The following is a 27319-nucleotide window of genomic DNA, read 5'->3' on the forward strand; positions in this document are numbered from 1 at the left end:
AAATTTATTTGAAGGTTAGTATGACATATTTTAAAGAGCAACAGTAACTATGTGCTTTCTTCTCAAATATAAACTTTTTACTTACTAATGGATTCACCATGTATTTTACTATTGGGGAACTGTCATCTGTGCATGTGAAACGAATCTGTACCTTTAAATCTCTGGTTCTCATCTTTCTTTTATAAATCAGATCTGATTTTCCTTCATCTTCTGGACATATTTATCTATATTCCCTCTTGGGTACAACCCAATTTTGACTATTTCCACCTCAAAATGACTTCTTTTTGCTGAATTCCTCCATCTATAGACTGAATATTTCCCAACCACTGAGAGTTGAAAACTTAGTTATTTCTTCCTTACTTACTGCTTCTCCTCAAATTAATTGCAGTGTTCTGTGCATTCTAAACCTGTCTCTTAAATGTCCTTCGTTGCCTCTTGCTGGCTTTCATTACTTTATACTTGGTCTATTTAAATAATTTATATTTTCTTTCTGATTCAACTTTGACATTGCTGCCAAATTGAGTTCATCAGTGTTCAGTTCTGATCATATTATTCTCCTGCTTGAAAAATGTCAGTTCCTCCCCATTGCCTATAAGGGGCAGCAGGTCAGGCACAAGCCCTGAAAACAGTTTTGGCTTCCTGTAGTAGTCTTTTGTAGAAATTTCAGAGGGAATGCCTGTGCACCTCCTATTACCTCATCTTCTCATTATTCAGTTATGTCTGGGTAATGTTTGCATAGATCTATGCTCTGTATATATAAGGCTACTATTTGCTAATGCAAAACAAACAAAGCAGAGAGTAGCAATGGCTGACCATCTACAACTATGAAGTGAAGTTGTCATGCAGATGGCTGAAATGCCTGGGAAGAACATGTGATTTTACCCAGAGACTAGTTGCAAAATAAATAAGGAATATATAAAGAATTCTTGAGTTTGCTAACAGCTAAAGCAAACATCCTCTTTGTAAAAGAGTGATACCCGAAATCCTTTTCTGTCAAGTAATCTCACTCATCCCCGGTGGGCTCCTTATTAGTACTTGTGTGTATGACCAGATGAGGGGAAGGACAACTTGTAGTGACAACTTTCTAACCTTTTGAACAGAAACATATCTGGTTATAAAGCCAATTGCAATGCATTATTATTCCAACAATTATCTTGTTAGCTGAGGCATCTAATGTGATACAATCCATAGTTCTCCATGATGTAACCTGATCATTTTCAGATTTATTGTCTTAGTTTCTTGACACATGCTCTGCATTCCAGCTTTGCTTAATTATGTAAATTATGTGTCTTTCCTTCCTTCCCACTGAGTGTGCAATGTTCCCTGGGTGCTTTGTAGAACATTTAAGATGGAAAGGACAACCTTACTATCAAAAACCAGTTTATAAAATGCATTTCAAGTTAACCAAAAAAAATCAGTAATAACTAATAACATGTTTTGGAGACAAGATGGGAGTAGCCTCTCCCATTCTCAGAAGGCACTGTGAAACTTAACCACAGTCCATCATCTGCAACCTGTATCCTTTTAACCCTACCCACCTAGGTCCAGTGTATTCTCTAAAGTAAGGTCTAAATCTAATTTCTCAATTTTCAACATAAATTTGAGATTTCCAAATTACTTTATCATCTTCTGTGACATTTTATCTATCAATGCTTTCTTGGCTAACAGTCGTTTTTCATACAACATAGTTCCTTGAATCAAGAGCTGATTTGATTCTAATTTATATTTATTGCAGGACATTTTGCACATAGTAGGTTTTCAATATTGAGTTGAATGTTAACATAGGTTTATAACTGTGACCAATGAATTGCATTTTAATAAGATTAAAAGAAAAGAGATATCTTATAACTAAGACTTTTATAAAGTAAAATATTATATGATAAACCTCAAGGTATATAAAATTTGGACTAAGATTTGTAAATATGTTTCTGTAAAACTTTGCTTTTTTCACTTCTTTTTTAAAAAGTTAACAGCCATAATATTAAATATAGTAACCTCAAAGGTTATTTTAGTGTAAAATTTACTGTGTTTTCTATTAATACAATACCTGGATATATTTATAAATAATTATTTTAAAAAGTAAGCTATTTATCCTTGTGTAAGTATTATGAATCACTTATATATTTTACTAGATTTATATGTAATGGATAAAATATTAAAAAATTTTAGTTAGAAAATACTAAAGTTATAAAACACTACTTAGTTATAAAATATTATTTCCCTCTGAAAAATTCAGTGAAGACTGCTTGAAAGGACATCTACATTAAAAAAATTTTTTATATGTACAGAACACAACCATTATACTTTGATACATGAATGATGAGACATGATAAAATAAGAATTATATTCCTGTTGAAAATGCTAAAAGTAGTCAGTTGATCTGACATATATAAAACTCAGAAAATATTACAATTGTGTGTAAAGTAAAATTGAAGGAAATTTTAGGAAGATCTTTATAAACTTATGAAATATATTCATTTAAAAAATCATAATGCTTTTGACAAGCCAAGTTAGCAATCTACTTGTTGTAAAATCCAGGTGATTTTCTTTGCTGTAACAATGAACTGTAATCAAAGTTGAACGTTGACTCTGACACACACTTTACTGCTTAATGATAGAAAGAAACATTCCAGTTTGTGGAATTTGAAGAAAGTGATTTGTGCCTCTCTCAATGCCTACCCAATTGCTCAGAGATGCAGGATCCACAAGATCTCCTGGACAATACCACATAGAGTGGGATGTAGCTTTTGTTCTTCCCTCAAATTCATCCACTAGGATTAAAAATTTGATCATATGAACCAAGACAGAGGAAGAAAAAGACACTCTTTTACAGGATGACTAACTGGAAATATAATTTTATTTAAAGTTAATTTTGGTCAGCTGTATGTCTTCCACTCTCCTTATGACTCCTCCACCGTTCCACCCACATTCAAAAACAGGTCTTAATGGAGCTGAATGACCGACAACTTGTGCTAGAGTCAAAGATGGAAAGGAGGCAAAAGAAGTCAAAGAAAAATACAGACTATCTTTAAGGGATGTGTGAATTTCTTAGTGACTAGAATTGAAAACGTCCTCTGACATCAAAAGACATGATAAAGGAAGGCACTAAGAAGGAGAGGTAAGTAGGAAAGAATAATCACATAGGCAGTTTTGGTGTCCTGGAGAGTTAGTTCATAGGGTCTACTTCCAACTCTTCAAAAATTCCACCAGATCAACTGTCAATGACTTGTCATTCTTTGTAAGCTGATCTTATCACCTACTGCAGTATGGGAGACTTCAATTTGTCACCTCAGTATATTTTTGGTACTGCTTATGAAGTGTGTGTGGCAGGTGGGGTCATCAAGGCCATATATTCTTAAGGTTTTATGATATGGTATCAGGCAGGTCTAAGTTCACTGATGTAGAAATTTTATTAGTACTGGGTGAAGTTCATGGCAGAATTGTTTAGGGTTGGTGAACATAGTGAGGCCAGGATTTGATGAGTAAGTATTTTGATAAGCAAGAGGTTTGTCCGTTTGAATGACCTATTACCCTAAGAAAGCTGCTTACCCTAAGGAGAAATCTATTGTTCTGAGAAAGGGCTGTCTGAACAGTATGTTGTTCTGAGAAATGTTTTTTTAGAAAGTATCTGAAGTAAGCAATATAGTCACAAATTTATCTGCCTAGTCTAAAATTTTCTTAAGTAGTGAGGTCTTGTTAATGCCAACTGCTGAAATAGTTCCTGATTCTATTAAGCTGTGTGGATGCAGCTTTTATTTTGACATGAATTAGACGATTCCACTCAAATCTAAAATTAAGGCCAATGTCTCTATTCTTTCTGTATGTGTAGATGTACATAAATATAAGGGCTTTTAAAAACAATAAATAATCCAAGTTCTCTCTTCTACTAATAATGTTTCTCATAGGAGCATATTTTAATACTTAATTTTAAAGTTTGGGTCTTGAACTGTACCATGAGAATTAAAGACAAATTTCAAATTAGAAAAAAGAATCATCTTTAATGGCAAGGAGAATTACATCCCTATGTTCAGCACAGGCTTATTTACAACAACCAAAATACAGAAACAACTTAAATACCCATTAACAGTTAAGTGAGTAAAGAAGATATACTATATACATACTATGGAATCCTAGAAAAAGAAGAAATCTTGCCATTTGGACATGAATGGACCTTGAGAGTATTATGCTAAATGAAATAAATTAAAAGGAGAAAGACAAATACCTTATGATTTCACTCCTACGTGGAATATAGTAAACAAACAAAATAAATGAACAGACCAACCCAAACAAACAAAAATCCATGTAGTTATAGAGGACAGAGTTGTGGTTATCAGAGGAGAAGGAGCAGAATGGTAAAGGAGATTAGCTATATAGTGATGGATGAAAACTAAATATTTGATGGTTAGCGTGCTGTAGGGTATACAAAGGTAGAAATGTAATGTACACATGAAACTTAAATAATTTTATGAACTAATGTTGCCTCAATTTTTAAAAAGTAATTAAAAATGTATATACTTCTTCAGTTATTAGGAAAATATGGTGAACTAATCCAGGAAAATATTGCTATAAGAAAAAGACAAAGAACAAAAATTCTAAAAGACATAATTATGAATAAAATTTAACTTAATCCCTAAATGCAAAAAATACATGCTAAAATATCAGTGAGATGCTTTTGCTTAGAAACTAGCAAAGATTCATGCATGGGATGTCCAGTGATATTTAGAATATTTTGAATTGGAACATTCATCTATTGTTTGTGTGACTATAATTTGCTGCAACTATTCTAGAGTGTAATTTGATAATGCCAGTCAAATGCATTGATCATGCATTCCATTTCTAGGAATATTCCTGCACAAAACAGAGACTTGTAAGACAGTAATGTTCAGAAAAGGTCATTATAGAATTGTTGATATGTAAGTAGAGTTCCAGCCATCACACCACATTGTTAGCAGCAGAATGAAGGAATGAATGAAGAGGAAGGGGCAAGAAGCATGCACCAGCTCTTACAGGCATTTACAGGAAGCTTTATCTTACATCTTTTTGTGCAGCTCTTGGTCACATTGCATAAAAGGCTAGGAAATGTTTTCATTTTAGGCAGCCGTGTTTCCAGCTAAAATCAGCAATTCTATTATAATGTGAGAAGGGAAGTCTCTTTTATATTGTTTCACTGAGCAAATTAACTCCAATTTGTCTCAGTCTCTCCAATCTACTCTAGCCTCTCCTTAGAATAACTATAAGGCTCATGAAAGTTTCTTCCAAACAAAAAAATTGTTCTTTTCTATAAAAATAACCTGCTCCTATGCTAGAATTTTGGTGGCTGTAGCCAGCTTGTTAAAAATAGCTGTTGTTTTCCATTTAAATATACATGATAAAAACTGCAGTTCTAAAATACTGTTTTTATTTTAAATTATAAACGTGCAGATATGTGAATGAATTTAGTAAAGAAAGCAAAATGCTAACAATTATTTTCTGTAAAGTAGGAGAACAGATGCTTTTCACTTGTGACTTTTATTTAATACATTTTAAAATGTTTTTTAAAATAAATGCACTGAAAGTCAGAATTGAAATATCAATTTCTGTATATGTCAATAAATAGATCCAATTAATTAATTCATTCATTATTTATTCTATAAAAGGCATTTATACTGAAGTCCACATATGGAAAATTATAAACAGCTTAATCACAGTCCTTGTCTTGAAGATACTTAAACTCCACTGAGAGAGATAGGAACATGCATTTACAATTAGGGTAGAATGACTTGGGTGCAATGGGTAGAGAAATGCATAGATTGATATCGTAGTGCTAGCAGATTCACTCTCACCAAACTGTAGAAATCAGAAACATAGTTGAGGTGAGTCTAAATATTGAAAAGTTGGGCAAGAACATGAGAAGGTGTTTGTGTGAAGGTATGAAGGTTATAGTTCTACTTATCCTACTGTAAAAACTGTATATATGGAGAGATAACTAGTGGAATGTGTGTGTGTGTGTAGGTGTGAAACAGCTAGAATAAGACTAGAGAGGTTTGCAGAGGCCCTGGAGGCAGGTGATATGTCATATCAGGAAGTCTGAATATGTTGTGAAGGTTTGTGTAGAGACTGAACAATTGCAAGCAGGTAAGTGTTGTCATAAAAGATTTCCATTTTAGAAAGTGTCACATCTGATATCCCTTCAATTCATGATCCAAGTCTCCAGGGAACATTTAAAATTTATACGGGAAAAATCGAAACTCAAGTCAATGAATATGTTTATTTGATAATGTTACAATGTCAACATGGTCTGGTATGTTTAGTACATGATATGACAATAGGTGTTACCTCCCTAGAAGAGCCAGAATATGAACTTGGTATCAATTTCAGTTGTTTTCATTTAAATGCTCCACGTAACCAAAGTTTAGCTAGTCTGCGCAAAGATTTCCTACCTCTAGTTAAAAACATCATTGCATGACTTATCTTTTAAACCGTAAATACTGCAACACAGCACTGCTTATCTCTTAAGTATGGTCCACATGTACAGCATATGCATCACCATACCCACAGCTTATCTCTTAAGCCCAGTGTGGTACATGTATTCATTTTGCTACCCTACATTTGTTCTTTCTTCCTTAGCCCTTTCACTCCCTAAGAAAGTGGTGTAATTCTGGATGGAACCTCAAGTTAGCAGTGTAAATGACAAAGTATAGGAGGGCAACACTGTATTCAGGAGGAGCAACCTTACAAAATCAAAACCTGGGGATATTAAATTGGAAGATTAATTGAACGTAAGCTATACCATAAGTTAATAAAAGCTTTAAAATACCTAGGTGTTTTTATTTGTTTTGCCTGTATTATAATTCAGGTGTAAGATGTACCACTTTTTTTTCATAGAGCTCTAAGGAGCATGACAACATTCAAGGGCATGCAAGCCAAGTAGTCTGTGGGTCTTGGCATACTTTCCTCTCTTGCCCGTGAGAAGTCAGACAAAAAACAGAAACAAAAACAAAAACTTCTTGGATGTGCTCTTAAAAGATCTGAATCTCTGCGTTCCTCAAGTGATCCACAGAACACATGTCACCACTTACAAGTGATTCTACTATTAACAATGGTACTATGATTTGTGTTTTATACATGAATAACTTGAAACTCACAAGTTAAATAACCTGTCCAATTTCACATTCATACAATGTGGCAGGATCATAGTTATAACTTCTGATTCTAAAACCTGTGTTATTTTATTATAGACGTTACCAGTTTAAAAAACATTCAACTTTATGAGATATTCTCATCTTTTCCTAAGAAGGATTGAAAATCTCCATTTCTAATTGACCAAACAGACATTAAATGGAGCCTCCTTCTCCAATATTAGGTTTGATTTTCACAAATATTGGTGTTGGAACTAGGCATTCTATGTAAAACGCCTTAATAATATGACTGAACAATTTTACTTTTAAATATAGGTGCTATCATGTCCTTATATTATCTGGGTGTTCTAGTCAAACTTTTTTCATTGTTCACATTCTTAAAGCTGTATGAATCTAAATTCTCTGAATATTTAATTTTAAAAACTTTAAAAATAGCTCAGTTATGTTAGACCAGTGCTTTTCAAACTTTCCCAACTAGTAAGGAGAGGAGAATATTAAAATCCGTGGGCATTTGGGAGTAGACCCCCAAGAGGCTAACCATAAATGTGAAATATCTTGGTAGTCCCATGTCTTATCCTAAAATATTCATGTGGATTTTTCATGTATCCTTGCTTGTTCTAATAACATCTGATTTAAATTATTTACTACTGGTAAAAATTCCCTCTGTTGTTTTGGTTTATGGACTTGGTTCTATTGCATTCAAAATAAAAACATTGCATTGGAAATAAGAACAGTCACAGTTTTTCATCCAATTGTTGATTGAGAGTACTGTGGCTTAAGAAGCAATTTCTGTTGAATAAACTGACTCTGTGAACAACAGCCCTGTATCATTTAGGTCGGCAACATATTGAATTAATTTACCTTGGTATAGCTTTTGTCACACTTTTGTTTCATTCAAGCAAAATAATTGCAACTCAGTTTCAAAATCACAGTCCCTAGTTTGTCCACCCCTTCCATGTAGCCACTGTACACCTGTATAGGGGAACAGGTTTTTTAGAATCCTTTTCCTGGAACATGATTATATAACTGAAGAGGAAGCCATTTCTGCTTGAGAAGTTCCTACCTACACTATTAATACCAGAAGAGTTTGGGCCCATGCTGGAAAGGGTGTGGCTAGGGAAATGGAGAAGAAATGAAACCAAGTATTATTTAAAGCTGAGACTTTTGAAATGTATGTTATCTCCTGAACATGAGATAGGCATATAGGATGACTTTACAAGATTACAAATCTAAATAAAAGTAGCAAAGGAACTTAAACTATTATTAATAAGAACAGAAAAGTGTAAAGGAGGACATGTTTCTAAAAGTTGAGAGTTGTAAGATGACATAAGTGAAAACACAAACAACATAAGCTAAGACACAATACATGAATGATCTTAAAGGATGCTTGAGACTTTTTGTCCCTTACAAAGACAAGAGGTAGTATTTCTTAGACAATCCTCTGAGTTAAGTGATTTTTGATTTTAGACCAGACTTACTGTTAGATTGGGCTATCATTTTGCCAGACATATGAAACTGCACTTGATTAAATGGTGAAAAGTCATTAAGTTGTTAGTGGTCCCTTATTTTTTGTTTTTCCTGTTATTTTGCTTTCCTCCTCATTTCATAGCCATTTTATATTCGTACTATCACAAAGTCTGTTCCACTCTCCATCCTGGGGAGGCAGGCTTCATGTTCATGTTCGTATTCTAATGATGTTTTTCTTTCTTTTTAACCTTCTAAAATTTTTATACAATTCTTAAGAGTTACTTTCCATTTACAGTCACTACTAAATGTTGACTATATTCCCTGTGTTGTAGAATACATCCTTTATCCTATCATTCACCCAATAGTTTGTACTTCCCACTTGCCTATTCCTATGTTGACTCTCCTTCCCCTCCCCACTGGTAGCCACTAGTTTGTTCTCTCTGTCTGTGAGTCTGCTTCTTTTATGTTATACTCAGTAGTTTGTTGTGTTTTTTAGATTACACATGTAAGTGATATCCTACAGCATTTATCTTTCTCTGACTTATTTCACTTAGCATAATACCCTCCAAGTCCATCCATGCTGCTGCAAATGGCAAACTTTTGTTCTTTTCATGTCTGAGTAGTATTCCATTGTGTGTGTGTGTGTGTATGTATGTGTGTGTGTGTGTATATAAAATATACTATATCTTTATCCATTCCTCTGTTGATGGACGTGTAGGTTGTTGCTATGTCTTTGCAATTATAAATAATGCTGCTATGAACATTGGGGTTCATGTATCTTTTTGAATTAGTGTTTTTTTCCCCAACGTCCACAATTTTTTGGAAATGCAACAGATTTCTGTATATTAACTTTATATCCTGCACTTTATCGAATTCATTGATGATCTCTAGCAATTTTCTGGTGTAATGACATTTTTCTTGACCATAGATTATTTGGTGAGTAGTGATCCTCTTACTCAAGGAGAATCAATTCATAAATGATGTCCTAAGGTGTAATGAAAAGAAATGATTTGACTCAAATGCGTTCCTCTTTTAAAAATGTGTTTTTTAATCTACGGATCTAATTTCATGGACTAAACACATAAGCTTTAGACACTTTACTCCCAGGTTTCCATTAAAGTATAGTAAAGAAAGAAAAGGTATAAGCAAATAGCAATGAAGTCTTTATATACGTATGCATGTGAATGTGAAATTAAGTTATTTCACTCTATTTCTGAATGACAGAAAGTAGATTGGGAGGGTTGCTGAACAGTGAATTCAAATGGAGAGGGATGCAATCAGCAGAGCAGAAGGTCAAAGAGATTCTGAACATGGGAAGTGCAGATATGACAGAGAATAAGGGGTAAAAAGCAGGGCAGAATCTCATGGTGGGGCAGAAAATTCTTGGCAAAATTCATGGTCTATGCAATGCCACAATTTCCCCCTTCTCTGATCTTTTTGGAACCTATCTTGATGTCAGGAGTGAAGTGTGGATTTAACTATTTTTTTTCATAGAGTTCCTACCCAGTGGTCCTAACATAATTATATTCTTTTGTGTATGGTCCATCTTTTCATCTGTGATTTCTAGGCTCTCTTTTCTGTTGCACTGATTGCTGTATTTATGGACCAGTATCACCAGTTTTAAAAATTGAAAAATTATTATGTTAATAGTTAAATAGTAAAGCTAGTTTCTCTTTATGATGATTCATTTTCAGAGATTTTCTGGTCATTCTTGCTTGAGTATTATGTGAAATCTATAATCAGTTTATCTAGTTACAAAGAAAGAAAACAAATAAAAAATTGTTTCTATGTTTATTAGAGTTTAAGTTTGTAAATTGTGTTAGAATGGATTCATACCTTTATGATGTTGAACTTTTCTATTCAAGCACATAGCCTATCTTTCCATTTGTTCAAATATCAGGCAGGGATGATATTTAGCTTGAATAAACCTGGTGTGTCTCTGTTACTTGCAATCAAAAAACAAGACAAAAACAAATATGTATTTATGATATGATCTGATAATATCATAGATTTTAATGTACACAAAGAAAATCTAAGTTGACTTATTCCAACACTTTATGGATGCATAAAGACTGGAACTCAGTCCTATAGCAGCCTGCTCCATGCAGTAGATTTCATGTAGACGTGAGACTAAATTTATTTCTTGTTTAGAATTTATACGCATGAACAATGAATTTGACATAAAAATCTAAGAAAATATGTGTATCAGATGTTCATTTAGTTTTACATATTTTTAATTTTAATAACAAGCCAATAGACTATTTACTGTATTTGTTTTTAACTTGTGAACCACATATGAATTCTTGAAACTTGAAATTAGAAAGTAGTTTTCTTTAGATGTGTTCCACTCTACTATACATAAACTAATGTAATATATTTTACATTATGTTGTTCGTTTATATGTTTCAGCAGAACCCTAATCATAAATGCACACATATGCTAATTTTTTCCTCATTTGGGGCCTTTTATAGCAAAATTTCTTGAAAAGAAGAGTTATCTACACACAGATGCTGCCTCCACTTCCTCAATTCTAATTTACATTGAAACATATCTTTCTGGCTTATGTTCCCTGCCACATCATTAAAATTCCTGTTGAAAAAAAGGTCATGAATGACCCCACATACACACATTGTTCACTAAGACAGTGCATGGAAGCCTAGAGGATTCCTGATTGCCTTCACCAATTCACTAAACAATTTTCCTTCTCACCCACTGTTCTAGAGCCACCCTGATCCTCTAAAAGTCAGTAGAACATACCAAGCTGTTGCCTGCCCAGTGCCTACTTGATTATTGTTTCCTCTACCTAAAACACTTGCCTCTTTTCCTTTTATAGTTCACTCTTTCTAATCTGCCAGGATTCAGTATAAATATCTTCTAAGAAATTTTCACTGATAAGTCACCACATAGAAGGACCTTCTCATGCATTATCTTGGTGTCTTAACCAGTTGACTTAAAATAGTTAGGATCTTTTCTCCCTTACTTACTGTCTAATCACCCTTGTATTCCTATCACAAAGGAACTATTAGCACTAGTTTCTCAATTAAAATTTTGGCATAAATGAATGATTATACCACAGTTCAGTTGAGACCTTATGTCTTAATTCTGTAAGAAATAAGAGATAATTTGGAAAACATCTGAATTTAATAGATCTCAGTTATACATTTCCTGACAACCTTTAAAGAGCTAAACTGGTTGTAAAACTGCTATGGTCACTTGCTATTTGTGAGGTCTTTAAGCAGACTCTTTTCTAATCTTTAGAATGGGAATAATGACATTATAGAGTACACTTGTGTTTGTTACAGAGTCACTTGCCTACTTTAGTAAGATGTGAAAGAGGCTGTTTAAAAAGAAAATATAAGACATTTCAATGCTATTAACTGTTATTCCTGAACTGTTTAAAATCACTATGTTAGCTATTTGGCTGCATTTCTCTGTATTCTGTTTAATCACAACAGTTAGTATTTGACCATGCCAATCATCAAGTTAGAAAGGAGGAAAGAGAAATGAGAACTCTACAATTTGTACAGAGTATGCTAAAGGACTAAAAGAATCCAAAAGACTTCTGTTAAACTTTATCTGAAAAATACTATGGTTTATTTTAAGTGAACTTCCCTTCACTTTTCCTCCCTGTAGCCCTTGGTAGATTTGTAGCTTTTCAAAAGCAGTTTAGTTCAGAGGTAAGATGGAGAGGCTGAACATGTGAAAAGAAGATGACCCAGCTACAAATGAAAGGTGGAGCACCACAGTGTGAGAATAAGCAGATGGCACAGATCAAGGCCTCAGACATGGTGAAGAAATGGGAAAAAAATTACAGAGGGCATAGGGACTAATGCCTCAAGATTTCAAAGATGTTGCTTTCATCATGGTCTACAAGAGAGAAAGAAGAAAGGATTGATGTTCAAAGCATCTCATTTTTTTTTGTTGCTCATAAAACCTTGCTTTCTGTCCTTTGATTTGACTGTTAACAGCAGTGCATTTTTGGGATCATGGAGGGTGCTAAGATCACAAACTCAGTGTAGCTACCATAACTTTCTCAGCACTTAAGAAATTGAAAAAAATTTCAGATAAAACCATTGATTTCTGCATTACCTTCCAGTACCTGACACTTTCCTTTTGCTAAGCTCCTCCTGTAGATAAAATAAATCCTGGGACAAGAGTGAGGGTATATAGTAACAAAGAAGAAAGATGGTAGGATGAAAATATCCCTCCTAGGAAAGTGTCCCTTATGTGTGCAGAGTTAGCAATATGTTTCACCCTTAGAAACTGAGGACCAGGATAGGGACTTGCTTCTCCTTGAATATAGATCATTAAAACGATAATGCTCAGCTAATACTATACAGGGGAACATAAAATTAGTGCCAATTCTGGCTACTACCATATCTCAAGCTAGCCAGTCTTTGCCATTTTGCCACTTGTTCACCTTTCTTCCTCCTCGCTAATACATAAATTCTGGCATAAATCAAGAAAAAAACTGAAAGGCAAAAGGCTACAGGTAGACTACTACAATGTAAGTCTCTATGCAGTCCCTTCGTCAGGCTTGTAAATAGGGAAAACTGAGCATTTAGGGATAGTGTTGTTTTTAAATAGGCCTCGTTAAGAAGGCTCTCTTTTTGCCCTTTTTTGCAGGGTTTCTTGAAGAATGATGGAGACTGAGGTATCTTTTTCTCAGAATTATTACCTTTGCGGATCAGGCAGAAACCATGTGAAATTTTTAAAGATAATAATTATGGGAATAATGAGAATGATTGGTATACTTATACTGTGGTATTGTAGCTAACTTCTGCAGATAGATGACCAGGTGGTCTGCCCCTCCCTTCCACCCCCATACAATGTCTGTCCACTAGGATATCTCATATCTGAGATTGCCTGGAAATCATTACCATCATGGAAAGTTGTATGATGCTTACAAGGTTTAGGATTCCAATTTAAATAGGATTGAAATTCACTTCCAATCACCCCACTCTTACTTCACTTTGCTGGAGCTTATACATATTCTCATAGTTGTTCTGCTACTTCTTTTTTGTGTGTTTTATCCCCAGATTGGGAGAGAGTTGAATGATTGCTTTGTTTTCCAGCGTTCTATCAAGCACTGAAATAAATGAAACCAGTGGAACTAATTTTCTTAACAACTACCTAATTGTATATTTCTGAACTATATATCCTTCTCTTTATAGTGGAAAAACTGCATTGTTAGGGTTTTTGTTTGTTTGTTTGTTTTTTATAATTTAAGCCCACTTAACAATATGGTTAGTGTTCTGGAGTGTGTTTTGTGAACTTAATATTACCACTCTTGTGGTAGGAGTTACATTTCTCAGAATCCTCTTCCCTTAAGTTTCTAGGTGACAGCCAAGAATACAACTTGTGCATGATTTGAAAAGTGAAACTGAAGTGGAAACTATTGTTCTCAGCAAGTTATGGTCATCAGACAAGGTGTCAGCAGGGTCTGGCTTCTAGCTTGTCTTCTCAACTGTTGGCCTTGATAATGAACAGAGTTCTTAAGCTAATTACTGAGGGCTTGATTACACTCTATAGAGAGAAAACAGCTTCCAAAGATCTTTGCATGCCTTTTCTCCCCCATCTCCCTAGTGCTACCACTTTGACAACCAGATATGCATTGTTTCTGGGATTTTCCTGCAAGCTCTGACCTGTTCACACAGACTGGTGCTGCAAGTGTAATGGTTAGTGACTCTCTCTGTTCCTTTCAGGCCCCCTTTTCCTGGATTTTAACTTCCTTAGGTCCTCTCATATTTGAGTACGTTGTAATTCCTATAGCAAACGACCTATTTGCATAGTATTTTTGGTAACTGTGATTTCCTCATTGAGCCCTAACTGATAGAGGTTTTATGTATTCGTTCCTTGGGGGAAGAACCTTAAGGCTGTGATTCTGGAATTGGTTCTTTGATCCGACTAGATTTAAAGACATTAATAGCCCCTTTGCCAGTGATAAGTGAAACACTGGAAGTTCATGACATTTAGTGGAAAAGTAGTAACTGAAATCATCACTTTTAATTATCTGGAGTCAAGTGCTTGTAGGAGTCTAGGCTTTGGATGACCGCAGAGTTGCTACCATTGAAAATTTTAGTGGAAATAAAGAGCATAAGGATATTGGGGTCGGTTTCCTATAAGTGCACTGGAAAACCTGAAGGAAGGGAAATGATGAGCTCACTGCTTTACTTTTCCATCTAAAGACCAGAGTAAGCAACTAGCAAACTTCTCTTTGTCCTGAAAGAAACCCTTATCCCCTGTAATTACAGGTTTAATATTTAAAACCTCAATTTCTTCCTGTGGTGGTTAAATTATGTTGTAAGTTAAAATTACAGGCTTGCAGGGTCTCATGTTAAATATAGAGTATTGAATACCCAGAATATGGGACTGGGGACATAAGGCAGATTACAATAAAATTTGACACTCTAAATTCTCAAAAATCTCCGCTGCTAGTGTACCCTTGCAGGAGGTAGGTAGCCAAATCTTGCCTAAATAACCTGTAATGACCATTTTTAGGGAAATAGATAAATACTTGGCAGGTATAGTAGGCTGAATAATGTCCTCCAGTGATCTCAGGTCCTAATCCCTGGTACTTAGAATTGTTACCTTATTTGGAAGAAAGGTCTTTGCAAATGTGATTAAGTTAAGAATGTTGAAATGAGGTGATAATCTAGGATTATCTGAGTGGGCCCTAAATGCTATCACATGACAGGTGTCCTTATAAGAGAGTTACAGTGACACACCTCACCACACAGAAAGAAGAGGAGGTGGTAATGTGAGGAAAGAGGCAGAAATTAGAGTGGTGCAGCCACAAGCCAAGGAATACTGGTATTCACTAGAAGCTGAAAGAAGCAAGAAATGGCTTCTCTTTGAGGATCTCCAAAAGAAGCAGGGCACCATAATTTTTGTATTGGAAACTGATTTTGGATTTCTGGCCTCCAGAACTGTGAGAAATAAATTTATGTTTTAATACACCAAGTTTGTGGTCCTTTTTTTTTTTTTTTTTAATATAAGCCTTAGGAAACTAACAGAGTGGAAAATTCTGCGGTGCCTCAAGACACACTCTAGTACTCTGTGGCATCTAGACCTATAAGCAGACTCTAAGTCCACCAGGCTTCAGGAGGTTGGGTACACAATGTCTTTAGTAGGACTTATCTTATATACCAAAATAATTGCAAGACTTTTAAGCCAAAGAGGAATATATATGAGAATATATCCCAAAGGTAAAAGGATGTGTAGAAGGATGTAGTATTGGAGTGGATTGAATTCATTAATATGAGCACATTTAACTTGAAATTCAGATCTAATTAATTAATTTGAGAAACTTGGAGTGGATCTAGCAGTTTCCTGGATTGGTTGACTGGACTCTGGACACAAAGTTGAACTATGGTGAATTAAGTTGAGGTGTCAGAATTTCCTCAGTGTTTGGTAGAGAAAGACACACTAAGTTTTAGAGAGATTGGATGCTAGGATTTATTTACTATGTATGACATGCTCTATTCTTTAGTCCTCTTCTGTGTCCTCCAAGAGGACACAGAGGCTTTAACAAATACATTATTCAGGGAGCACAAGCTTCCTTGAAGAGCTCTGTGGTGACTCTTACTTGTAGGTTAGCAATGACAGTGGGCAAGAAGTTGCCACTAAAATGGGCACTCTGAATTCAGTGGGCTAATGGGATCCCAGTGTGGCAGGAACAAAGTGGCAACAGTAAACCTGAAGTGAAATGGTAGGCATGATTACTGCGTGGGTGGCAGGATTGATACAGCTAGAATGGTTTGACCTTCAGAAATTTTTGGCTTTAACTAATGAATTCTGATGTCTCTACTACTGAAGTAGATGGGCAGTCTTTGATTTGATTTGTATAAGTAGAAGAATTCTAAGTCTGGTTAAAAAAAAAAACCTTGAATTAGCACAAAATAGAGTTAAGGATCTTTAACCAATACTCAATCTTGAACTTGTAAGAGGAATCAAAGCCACTTCAAAATCTTTTTTCTTTTCTTGAATCACCCTGTCATCTAGTAAAATATTAATTGATAATGGTTGACTTTAAATCTCAATATGTGAATTCTGGATACTGAAGGAGAGGTACGAGTCCGGTTGGGGAAGAACTAATGCTAAAGTTGATTATCAAAAGGAAAGAAGGGGGGAAATCTATGTGAGAAGTAAGGGTTCTCCTTGGAGAGGAACTAACAACACCAAAGGTGGATAAAAAGACATACGGGATGTTTTGTACCTCCCTTTGAGAAGATGGTTACTGTATTTTTAGTTTTATGAGTATGGTTGCACTATTTTAGTGAATTCATGACTTTGCTATTGTTTTACTTAGAATTAAATATGATTAAAATATGCATATGTGGATATCAAGTTGACAAAAGGTTTGACTGTGCTGGATTGTGTTTTGTCAACCTGTCATTACTATTCCTGTCTAAAGCTAGAAAAAAATATATTCCACAGTTACTTTTCCTTAATGGTTTCAGATTAGCATTGACTAAGAGAGGAATTTGCATGAAATTGGAAGATGGATGTATAGCAGAAGCCATTGGTCTCAGAAGGTTGATGGACGGTTGCCGGGCATTCTCCAGCTTCCAGATCATCCTCCCAACTACTAATCTAGTCAAACAACAGTGGCCTCAAGTACTAGAGATGACAGCTTCCAGAGACCTCCCTGTGAGCTATCCTTCTGTGGGTCCACTTCGGCAGTCAGAAGAGTAAGGGGAGGAATTTTCCTGCAAGCTCTGAGTTGCCCAATCAAGTGGACAATCTGTGATGGTGAGTAACTTTCTTTGTTTTTCCAGCTCCTATCTTCTACATTTCAATTTCTCCAGCAGTGATTTCCCTTTTCCCCTTAATAGTTTTAACTCTTTCTTTTCCTGGCTGAACACTGACTAATACAAATAGTATTTGAATAGTATTTGATGATACTGGATTTATTTTATACTGTTATACAATGAAGTACTCTCTATATGGACTGTCATTATCACATACTCATGAAATGCAGTGAATAATAAAACTCTGTCCTAAAAGTAGTCTCCAATTAAAAAATGTTTGTCAGTAAGTAGAAAAAATATGTTATTAATACATATTATATCTACATCCGTATAGATTATATATAGTTATATATATATATTATATATAGTTATGACATTCTCAGTGACATCCTGCAAATATTAACTGCATCATTAATATTTAATTGATGTTTGTAAGTCCATTAATAAGCCTTTTACTACTGTTACAAATGGTATGATTTCAAATATTTTTCCTAATTATGTAAAGGGTATATCAGTTTGAAGGCAAAATGCCAGCTTCCAAGATTGTGGATTAGGACAAAATTCAATGATAGATTGTATTTACTCATGATTTCTGATCCTAATTCTTTCAAATGTTTGAATTCCATTCTACCACCACCATCTGACTATTTATTAGAAGAGCCACTAAAACAGAAAGCATTAACTGTGTTTGCAGTAAACAGATAAGCAAACAAAAAAGCAAGTAAATCAGTACTTTTAAAATGTTACAAGTAACATACGTAGTAGTCTTTTCCAAATGGCCTAGAATTATTTCTTTGTTTTCCTTTTAGAAAGCAAACAGTCTTAGTTCCCTTGATCTTAGACGAGAAAAATCTGCTTATCTTTGATATTTTTGTAACACTGGCCATATTGTATTTAATGTTTTGCTTTTCTAAAACTTGCTTGGAGAGTAATATCTCCAACAAAGGTCATGACTTTAGAAGAAGTGTGAAGTGAAATGAGTGGCACAAAACAGTGGGTAGTAAAGCATCATGCAAGTCAATGAACAACAAGGTCAATTGCTTCATATCTACTTGCGGTTCAACACAGCTGGAGTGAAAAAAATCATAATGCTTGACGGGCACTGTGCAGCTGCATAATGTGGAATAATAAGGGGGCTGAAATCATCAGTTTACAAAAACTGTTTGTCTGACTAGATAAACACAGAAAGAAAAGGCAAGTTGTCAAAAAGAAAGATGGGGAAAAATCCATGTGAGAAACACAAGGATGGAATACAAAAGTGCGTACCCCTCACTCCTTTAAACAACAGACCAGGAATACTAAAATTGCTGTTAAGATCTGATTTAAACTGGTATTGAATTTTCTTTGAAAGCACCAAGCTCTACTTTCTGCGAGTGTCAATCCTGTGAGCAAAAATAGGATTTTTATATATTGGTAATTCGAACACAAATTTTATTTGAGGAACGGGCATAAAAACTAAATAGTAAAAGCTATGATTATACTAGTGTTTCTTATATATATCTCAGGACCAACCTCAAAAGGCAAGGTTTTTTTTTTTTTTTTGTATTGTGTTTTTTGTTTTTCTCTATAAAACAGGTTATACCAACACATGCAATTAAAAATAACTTGTAAACGTTAGGCAAAGAAAATAGCATATAAATTTTAGGGAAAGAGTGTGTGAGATATGGAGACTGTTGTGTGGAGTTACATCTTGTCAAAAATAGCTTCAACACTGAGAAAGAGATCAAGCCATCAATTAAGATGTTGCCCTGTCCTCTTCTGAAGTTTCCAAAGTCTTTCAGGGCACTATACATTTTGACTTCTTAACCACATGTTTAGCTTTGATGCCCAGAGAAGCAAATTGTCCACTAACATCAATGAGAGGTTTATGTACATTCAGAGCTGAAATAAAGTGCCTAGGGAAAGCTTTTTTTCTAAACCAAAGTACTCATAGGATGTATGCATTTTTCAGGGAGTCCAAGCTGCCCTGTACTCACAATCAGTGCTCTTTGTATTTGTCTAGGGCGGCACAATCAATTACAGATACATAAAAATGGAGAAGTGCTCAGCTAATGATGCGTTATGTCGGAGGTGGAGCCCTCTGCTTTTGTCTTCTTCGCACATTTGCCTTTTGAAGTGAAAAATCAATTAAGACAACTAGCAAAACATACCACAGACATTCTGAAGAGGTCTTTTACTTCTCTTTTATGTGTTCGAGAGAGCTTCCCAGTCATTAACTAAGTCATATGCAGTAAGCCTCTCATATTAATTGTCTCCTTTTCACCTTTATGGGTGAGGCAATTGACTTTCATTTAGTCAAATGCATTTGTTGTTTCCAGAGATGATCAGAGAATCCCATGTGGGTGGGCAGCTGTGCAGTTTAAGATCTCCTCTGGAAAGATATTCTCAAGTATAAATATTCACTAAGTCAGAAAAGTTGTCAAAACACATCTTTGAGTTTATACCCACAGGTTGAGCCTGGATTTCTCATCCATGTTCATAGGAATTAGAAACATTAGGACGTGTTTTCCTATTTTTAGGGGAAAAATACCCCCAAATTATAGTAACCTATTTATTTAGGAGAAAGAAGGACGACAGTTGAGCAGAAAAGAGATGGTAACTATTTCTACTTTCATGGAAGATTTTTTAGCAATTAGATCTTTAATCTTGTTTACATACCTTCAAGTTAGTGTCCGGTTTAAATAAGTAAGAGAATAAAATCAATCTTCTGGATAGAATAAATGGCAAGCTGTTAAATCAGCTGTTCACATTGTGGCCAACGTATCAGACCAATGTACTAGTAATAGTGCCTCTGATAGTGGCATGCGTAAATCGTAAAATGTGATGTAATACCAAGCTCATTTTCCAATTCGATTCATAATTTTTACTTACTTTCATTCCGTTTGTTCATTCACCTAAATAATTTCTTTCCAGCTCTGCAGTTTCAGTCTGCTTTTAATGATTTATGTAAATAGCAGCAGTTTGTAGAATATGAGTTGTATTTCAAGTTGATCACTCCAGCTATAGGTAGGTTATGGTCTCTGCCCACCTTCCTATTTATCTCCATTCTGTCAATGACTGATTTTACTATAAGAAGGTTTTTTCGGTGGTTTTCCAGCAAATAAGTTGTTTCAACCTTTACCTATAGATGATCATTACACTTTTCATTGCAGTTGATTAATTATGTTTGTTGTGAAGGTATTTAAAGTATCAGGACTGCAGGGGAGGGGAGAAGGAAAAGAATACAATTTATAAAATTGGATTTTGGATTTCTATCAGTTTAGAGGCAGGCTGCACAAAAGAAAGTTCTCAGAGCTAGAGAAGGTCTAGTTTATTCAGTAGAGCAAAACTGAAAGCAATCAAAATTTTCCCTCAGAAACTGATCTTTCATTTTGTAATGATGCTCTGTGCATGGTCTCTAGGAGGCATTTTAGATGCAGTAAGTTCAAAAAGGTTTTCTATCCCCTGGGAAATAACAACCCCAATAGAAAAAGTTATATCTTCCTTTAGCTGCTGGGATGGAGAATGTCAGACAAACTTTGTTGTTCTCATTCTGTCTTGCAACACAAGCTAGATTTCTGACAAGCTGTCAAGCTGCCCAAAGGTTTGCATACCCTTCTTCCCTGTAGGTGCTGCCTTCCCCAGTGTGAACTGAAATGGGAAATATATCTAAAAATGGGATGGAGAGAATCAGGGAATGTGATAATTAAGGTTTTTCTGATCATCTAATCCTTGCTGAGGGAAGAGATCAGTTACTTCACAGGACTTACTTGAAATGCTTTGCTGTGTGAATCACAGAAAGGAGGTTCTTATTTGGAACTGTGTTGTGCTCTTTGTAAATTTGGCCTCTAAAATTTTGGAACAGACACATAAAATGTGCTGGCTAAATGATTCAGTGAACCATCACCTTCAACTTTTTTAGAGTAATATATCTCTGAATAAATATTTTTGGTCTATTGAACACATTTCTTATATTTTTCGTTTTGCAGCTTTTCTTTAGTCCTTTCTCTAAAAACAGCCCCAGAAGATTCTTCTTGAATAATTTCTTATTTTCTTCTTCAAACACTTTTTACTGAATTAGTGTTTCTTTCTATTCCACTACTTTTGAGATTCCTGTTATCACAGGTATGACTTGACTCTAATTGTAAAAAGAATACAGGTATAAAAGTGTAATTACCCTGTTGTGAGCATTACTGCAGAGAATGAATATCTGAGCAGAAAGAAAAAAAAGGTTACAGGATACACTGTTTAGAAGTGGCATTTGGGGTATTTCTGGACTGAACTAGGAGAGGGTTTTGAGGCACCTGAGTGATCCATGTGTACTTTGAAGAACTTCAGAGTGAAAGGCATGGAGTAGAATTTGTTGATCTTTGATGCTGACCTCATTCTAGCTTCATCTTGTTGTGAGCCTTGCAGTCTCCAATTAACCTGCAAAGGGAAGTATCTCCTTTCTGGTTTTTAAGGACTCCAATAATGGCTCCAGAAGAAATTTGTCTTAAAAAGTTTCCTTTTAACTCAATGAGTCAGCAAAAACCCAAATCATGTTCTTTTTCAAGTCCTAGAGTTGTGATCTTTATTTACAGCTTTTGGTTGTTAGCTACTGTGTGAAGGAGGCTGGGTGTTTGAGATCAGCCTCTTACTTCTGCTGCTGCAGGAGCCCCTCCTTCATTCCTGTGCACACCTTAGGAACTTTGAACTTGGGAGGTGTGCCAGTTGATTGTTGCCCAGTACATTGTGTGTGTGTGTGTGAATACACATAAGCTTGCATGTGCATACAAGTTGAAAATACTGAAATTAAATCTCGTTCTTTTAGAGGCATGTCAAATAAACAAAAAATGAAAATGTAAGTTATATGTACTACTAATCTGTATGTACTGTGTGAAAGTACTGTCTTAGACATGTAGTGTTGTGTGCTTTCTCTAAGACAAGGGCACTTTTATTAGGTGACAACACTATATAGGCTGAGAACATGATCTTTGACATACACATCATCATTCATTGTCTCTATGGACAAATCTAAATAATAGTGTCCTCATCCCCCAACCCCTTTTAGCTTGGCAGACCTGTCTTACGGTTTCTTATGCATGGTGAGTCGCTCTCTGCACCTGCATAGGGTATTTCCAAGAAATATGTGGAGAAACTTCATTTTAACAAACCATGATTTAGACTCAAAGACAGCTGAAATGCTATTACTTATTTATACTTCGAAGGGCTTCCTGCTTCTCACACATGATTTTCTAGTGGCAGGCTATGCAGATATTCCCCGTTTTCTAGATGAGGAAACTGAGACTCGGGGGGAGCAGTGTATGACATGTGACAGTGACAGGACAGATATCAGGTGTTCTGGCAACACGTCCATGTCTAGTTCTGAAGAGCTGCTTGGTTATTTTTGCTCAAGTAACTGAGTAGAAATGACTACTCTTATTTTCCAAAAACAAACAAACAAACAACAAACTGAAAAAAAAAAACTGTAAGAAGGACTGGAGAGAATCTGCCTAAGAAGTAGTTCTTATGAGTTAAATTGAAGTTAATATAGAAATAAAAATACACACTAACACTTCAATGTTTAATGTCCCCAGTGTCTTTTTTTGCCAGAAGTCCTTACCATGATCAGTGCCTAATTAGATAAATAAAATGACTACAAATGTTTGTATTTGTCCCCTATTGGAAACTAAAAATCCTCTCCAAATCCAAATAGCTGATATAGTGAACAAATACATTTTCAAGTTCCTCAGAAAGCTTAGGTTGGGTTGTTGAATGTAGAGGAATTTTTCTTTGTAATGAAATCAATAGTTTCACTTCCAAATTTATTAATTACATTGTATTTCTATATCTAAATAGCCAGAGAGTTAATACAAATAAAAATTACCTTCAAGCTTTACTGAATATTTAAATAGCTTTTGATGAGAAATATTGAATGAAAATGCAGTATAAAGTTTGCAACATAAACTAAACTGTAAAATATAGTGTTTAGGATATACTGATAGGTAGAACTTTGTATGTTTTCATTTGAAATGATAAATAAATAAAGTTTGACAGCAGTAGCCCATATTTAAATATCTTTTTCTTATAATTAAAAAACAGCGTTTTTTTGAATATTATAAAAAACAACGCATGTTCTTGCTTACAAATATGTGACTCCAAATATTATCACATCCTAAAAAATGAATAAAAATAGTCTTTAGAGTCAATGCCAAGAATAGATGATGGCTTAGAGTTAACAATAATCTAAAGACTCTTGGTACTTTTAAGGAACCTCAGGAACTTCTAATTTATTAAATTCTTCTGCAATCAAGAATGACCTTCATAAAACTCCTTAAGCTAAATCCAGTGAATTAGATTCCTGGTAAGAATTTCCAGCAGTGACAGCCAATATTCTGCTCTTCTCTTGATTCCATTATTCCAATAACTTTATTTTAAAAGATCATATTAACCAAATTATAAAATATTTAAAATGTATTTTCTTTTGGAAACATTGAATTGTAGTGTTCAAGAACAATGTTTTGTTTTTATTTCTAGATTCATAGATGAACATTGGGAGTCATTGTGACAGATACGACCATAGTCAAATTCCTAATTCTGTTCATGAGTATGCTGGATTTATTTCTTAATAACTTGCTGTAAATAGTTTTTAGCATACTAATAAGTAAAATTTTCGTAGTCAGAGGCTTGGGCTTGGGTTAGCAGCTGGATTTGAATCCTTGCTGGACTTCTTACTATCTAAGAGACTAGGGTAAGTCTAGTAACTTCTCTTAATCCACATTTGCCATAAATGGGGATAAAAACAACACTGATCTTAAGAATATGTTGTGAGAATTAAATAATCTAAGTGCCCAGTAATTTTTTTTTCTTTCATGTAACACATACTTTTTAATTGCTTTAAATTTTTTCTTCTCTGTGCTATTTCTGCTACATCTAAAGCTGTGATATTTGTTTTTCTCCAATTTTTGTACATAACATCTTGAAAGACTCTCTACAGTCAAGATCTTCCAGAAGGGGAGTTACTCACAAAACTCTCACTTTTTATCCCTTCTTTAGTCTAGCATCTGCGTCAATCACTGAAATGAAATTATCTCGTAGATTCCCAAACTTCAAGGGTACTGTTTCAACCTTTATGCTTCTCACTTGTCTGCCATATGGGTTATTTTGCTATCCACTATTTTCAAAGGCTTGCTGTGGTTTCTTTGGCAGTGTGCTCTCTCCTCTGCCTTTCTCTACTTTAAAAAGCAATATGGCTTAGTGGTTTAAGAGAGCAGATTCTTGAAATAAATAGTTTTCGTATCCTAGCCCACAACTTACTAGCTGTATGACCCTAAGGAAGTCAGTTCAAGTCTCTCTGCTGCTGCTTCTGTGCAGTGAAGCTAATTGATATGTCAGGAGATTAAATGTGTTAACACATGTAAAATATTCAGAACAGTGTCTGTCACATAAGTATTTGCTATTATCTCTTATATAGTAAAATCTCAATTAATTATGTATAAAAAGAGAAATCAAAATCATCTATAATGAAATTTATAACTAATTTGTAGAGTATTTATGATTTTTTCCTTTGCACTTTTCTAAATTGTTCTTATTTTCTGCAATGAGAGTCAATCACAGTAAAATAAGAAAATGTCACAGTTTAAACAAATTGTTGGAGTAATCAAAAGCAAACCTTACATTGAAACTACTACTTCCTTAGCATCATGCTTCATTTCTTATAACTTTCTTACAGAGATGAGAGTATAAAAATCCATATTTAACAAGAACTGTGTTCTACTAAAAGAACATATTTGGAAACATTGAAAAACTGTCCATTAGAACAAAGCCTCCTGGTGTTCCATTATCAAAATGATAGCACTGAGTATTGGCAGTGTCCCAGGTTGCTATGGCAGATTCTGATGGAGATAATTTCAATTCTTAGTTGCGCATGAATATGAGAGTAGTTGCAAATAAAACCCTCTGAAATTATATCCAAAATATTGTATTATGCTACATTCTTCTAGCTTTCATCAGATTCTCAAAGTATTGTGATCTCAAAATTTCCAAAGATAAGAACTGCAGGACACCTATCTTCAAACTCATTCCTATTTAAATTTCATAAATGATAACATATCATCAGAAAGTAATCAGGATACCAAACATCTTAATTCTGTAAAGAAAGAAAGGAAAGAAAGAAAGAAAAAAGGAAAAATGTCATCAGATTATCATGATTCACATTTTGTGCATTTTTGTGTTTTCCAAATTTTCTATGAATCAATGTGTTAACTTTTAGATGAGAAAAATAAAGTTATTTTACCTAAACACACAATCCAATATTCACTAGTATATTTCCATTTTTATGTACTTTCCTCTGCTCTCTCTCCCTTCCCTCCTCAGATAAAAAGGACTTGGTAAAGTTCTTCAACTTCATGAAGATAAATGAGATGCCAACACTGGCAAACTGATGGTCTGTATCTTTCCTCTTCACTACCCCAGGCAGTAACAAGTTCTCCTTACATTCTGGAGTCTGGAGGGGCATGCTGCCCCTGACAAGCCACAGGTCTCTGTATGATTTAAAGGTTAAGAGTGTGGGCTCTGGAGCCAAGGTACCTGGAATGCAAGGCCCACCACTTTTAGCTCAAAGTTTGTTTCTCTATTTGTAAAAAGGGGTAATAATAGCATGTACCTAATAACGCTATGAAATTAACAGAAGAAATGTAAGTAAAGTGCTACAAACAGTGTCTGGGCATCTTAAGAATGCAATGAATGTCCTTCCCATCTTTCTGCTCATTTTCTTTACATATATCCTTTCATCATACCCCTTAGGGTAACATATTATAAACTTTACCTTTCCTTTTTTAAAATCTCTTCCTCTTTCCCATAAAAATACACTCATTTTGTGCATCACTTCAAGGATTTACTGTACTCTAGTGATTTAAAGAGATAGCATTTATCAGTCTTCATATTATCTCTTTATCATATCATGTGGGAACTTGATGGATTAATATGTTAGTTGTCTAAGAAGTGCTAAAATCAATGGGTTGAAATTAAGCTTAGGCATTTTTGGTTCAATTGTAGGCTGGTCAGAAAGATACCTACAGAGAGGCCATACCTTTTAAATTGCGTTATCTTATACAGGGTTGTTAACCATAACTTGTTTACTGCCACCACTACTGCTGCTACTACTACTACTACTGCTACAGCCATTACTACTGCTTATGCCGCCACCACCCCACTGCCATTCCATGTGCATTCTACTACTGAAAGAAGTAATACGTGCTGTAATTCATCGTGTCCTTGTCTTAATCTCTGGAATGTGTGATGAATATGTTACCTGGTATGACAAGAGGAACTTTGCAGATGTGATAAAGATTCTTGGTAAAGGGAGATTATCCTGGATTATCCAGTTGGGTCTAATATAATCACGGGGGCCTTATGAGAGAGAGGCAGGACATCAGAGCAACAGAAAGTGATATGACAATGGAAACAGGAAGAAGTAAGGCATGTAGCTGTAGAAGCCAGGAAAAGCAAGGAAAAGGATTCTCCTTTCAGAGCCTCCAGAAGGAAACGGCCCTGCTGATACCTTGACTTTAGCCCAGTGAAACTGATTTTGGGTTTCTGACCTCTAGAACCATAAGATAATAAATCTATGGTTGCTTTAAGATACCAACTTTGTGGTAATTCTTTACAGTGGTAAAAGAAAATGAAGAAGACTGTTTTCTATGTGCCAAGCTTTGGACTGTGACCTTGGCATGCATAATCTCAGCACTCACAGCAATCCTGAGATGTCCTGGTTTAGAGGAAGGGCATTCGGTTTGTATACCAGATCTACCTAGTTGTTGGTTTTTTATAAAGTGCACACTCTACACAATTGTACACAGCAGTCCTGATTACTGAATTCTGGGTCCAGCAGCAGATTTTTAGGGGACACATTCTTCATGTAAAAATAAAGTGCTTATTAATTCAAACTGGAGTTTTATTTTAGGCTAGATAGATGATAAGTTAAACCACTCTGAATTCACCTTTGCCTCCTAATGCTCA

The 27319-nt window shown here is 34.9% G+C and overlaps 1 long non-coding RNA gene across 1 annotated transcript in view; it reads left to right on the top strand.

Annotated features, from left to right (window-relative positions):
* LOC140700223 (uncharacterized) overlaps positions 1 to 27319 on the top strand; it is a 539161-nt gene that overhangs the window by 181881 nt on the left and 329961 nt on the right. The window contains exon 2 of the long non-coding RNA XR_012078563.1: positions 17048 to 17339. This is a non-coding gene — a long non-coding RNA (uncharacterized lncRNA). The remainder of the gene's footprint in view (positions 1 to 17047; positions 17340 to 27319) is intronic.

This window comes from Vicugna pacos, chromosome 12 (genome assembly GCF_048564905.1).
Source record: "Vicugna pacos chromosome 12, VicPac4, whole genome shotgun sequence".
Taxonomy (NCBI): Eukaryota; Metazoa; Chordata; class Mammalia; order Artiodactyla; family Camelidae; genus Vicugna; species Vicugna pacos.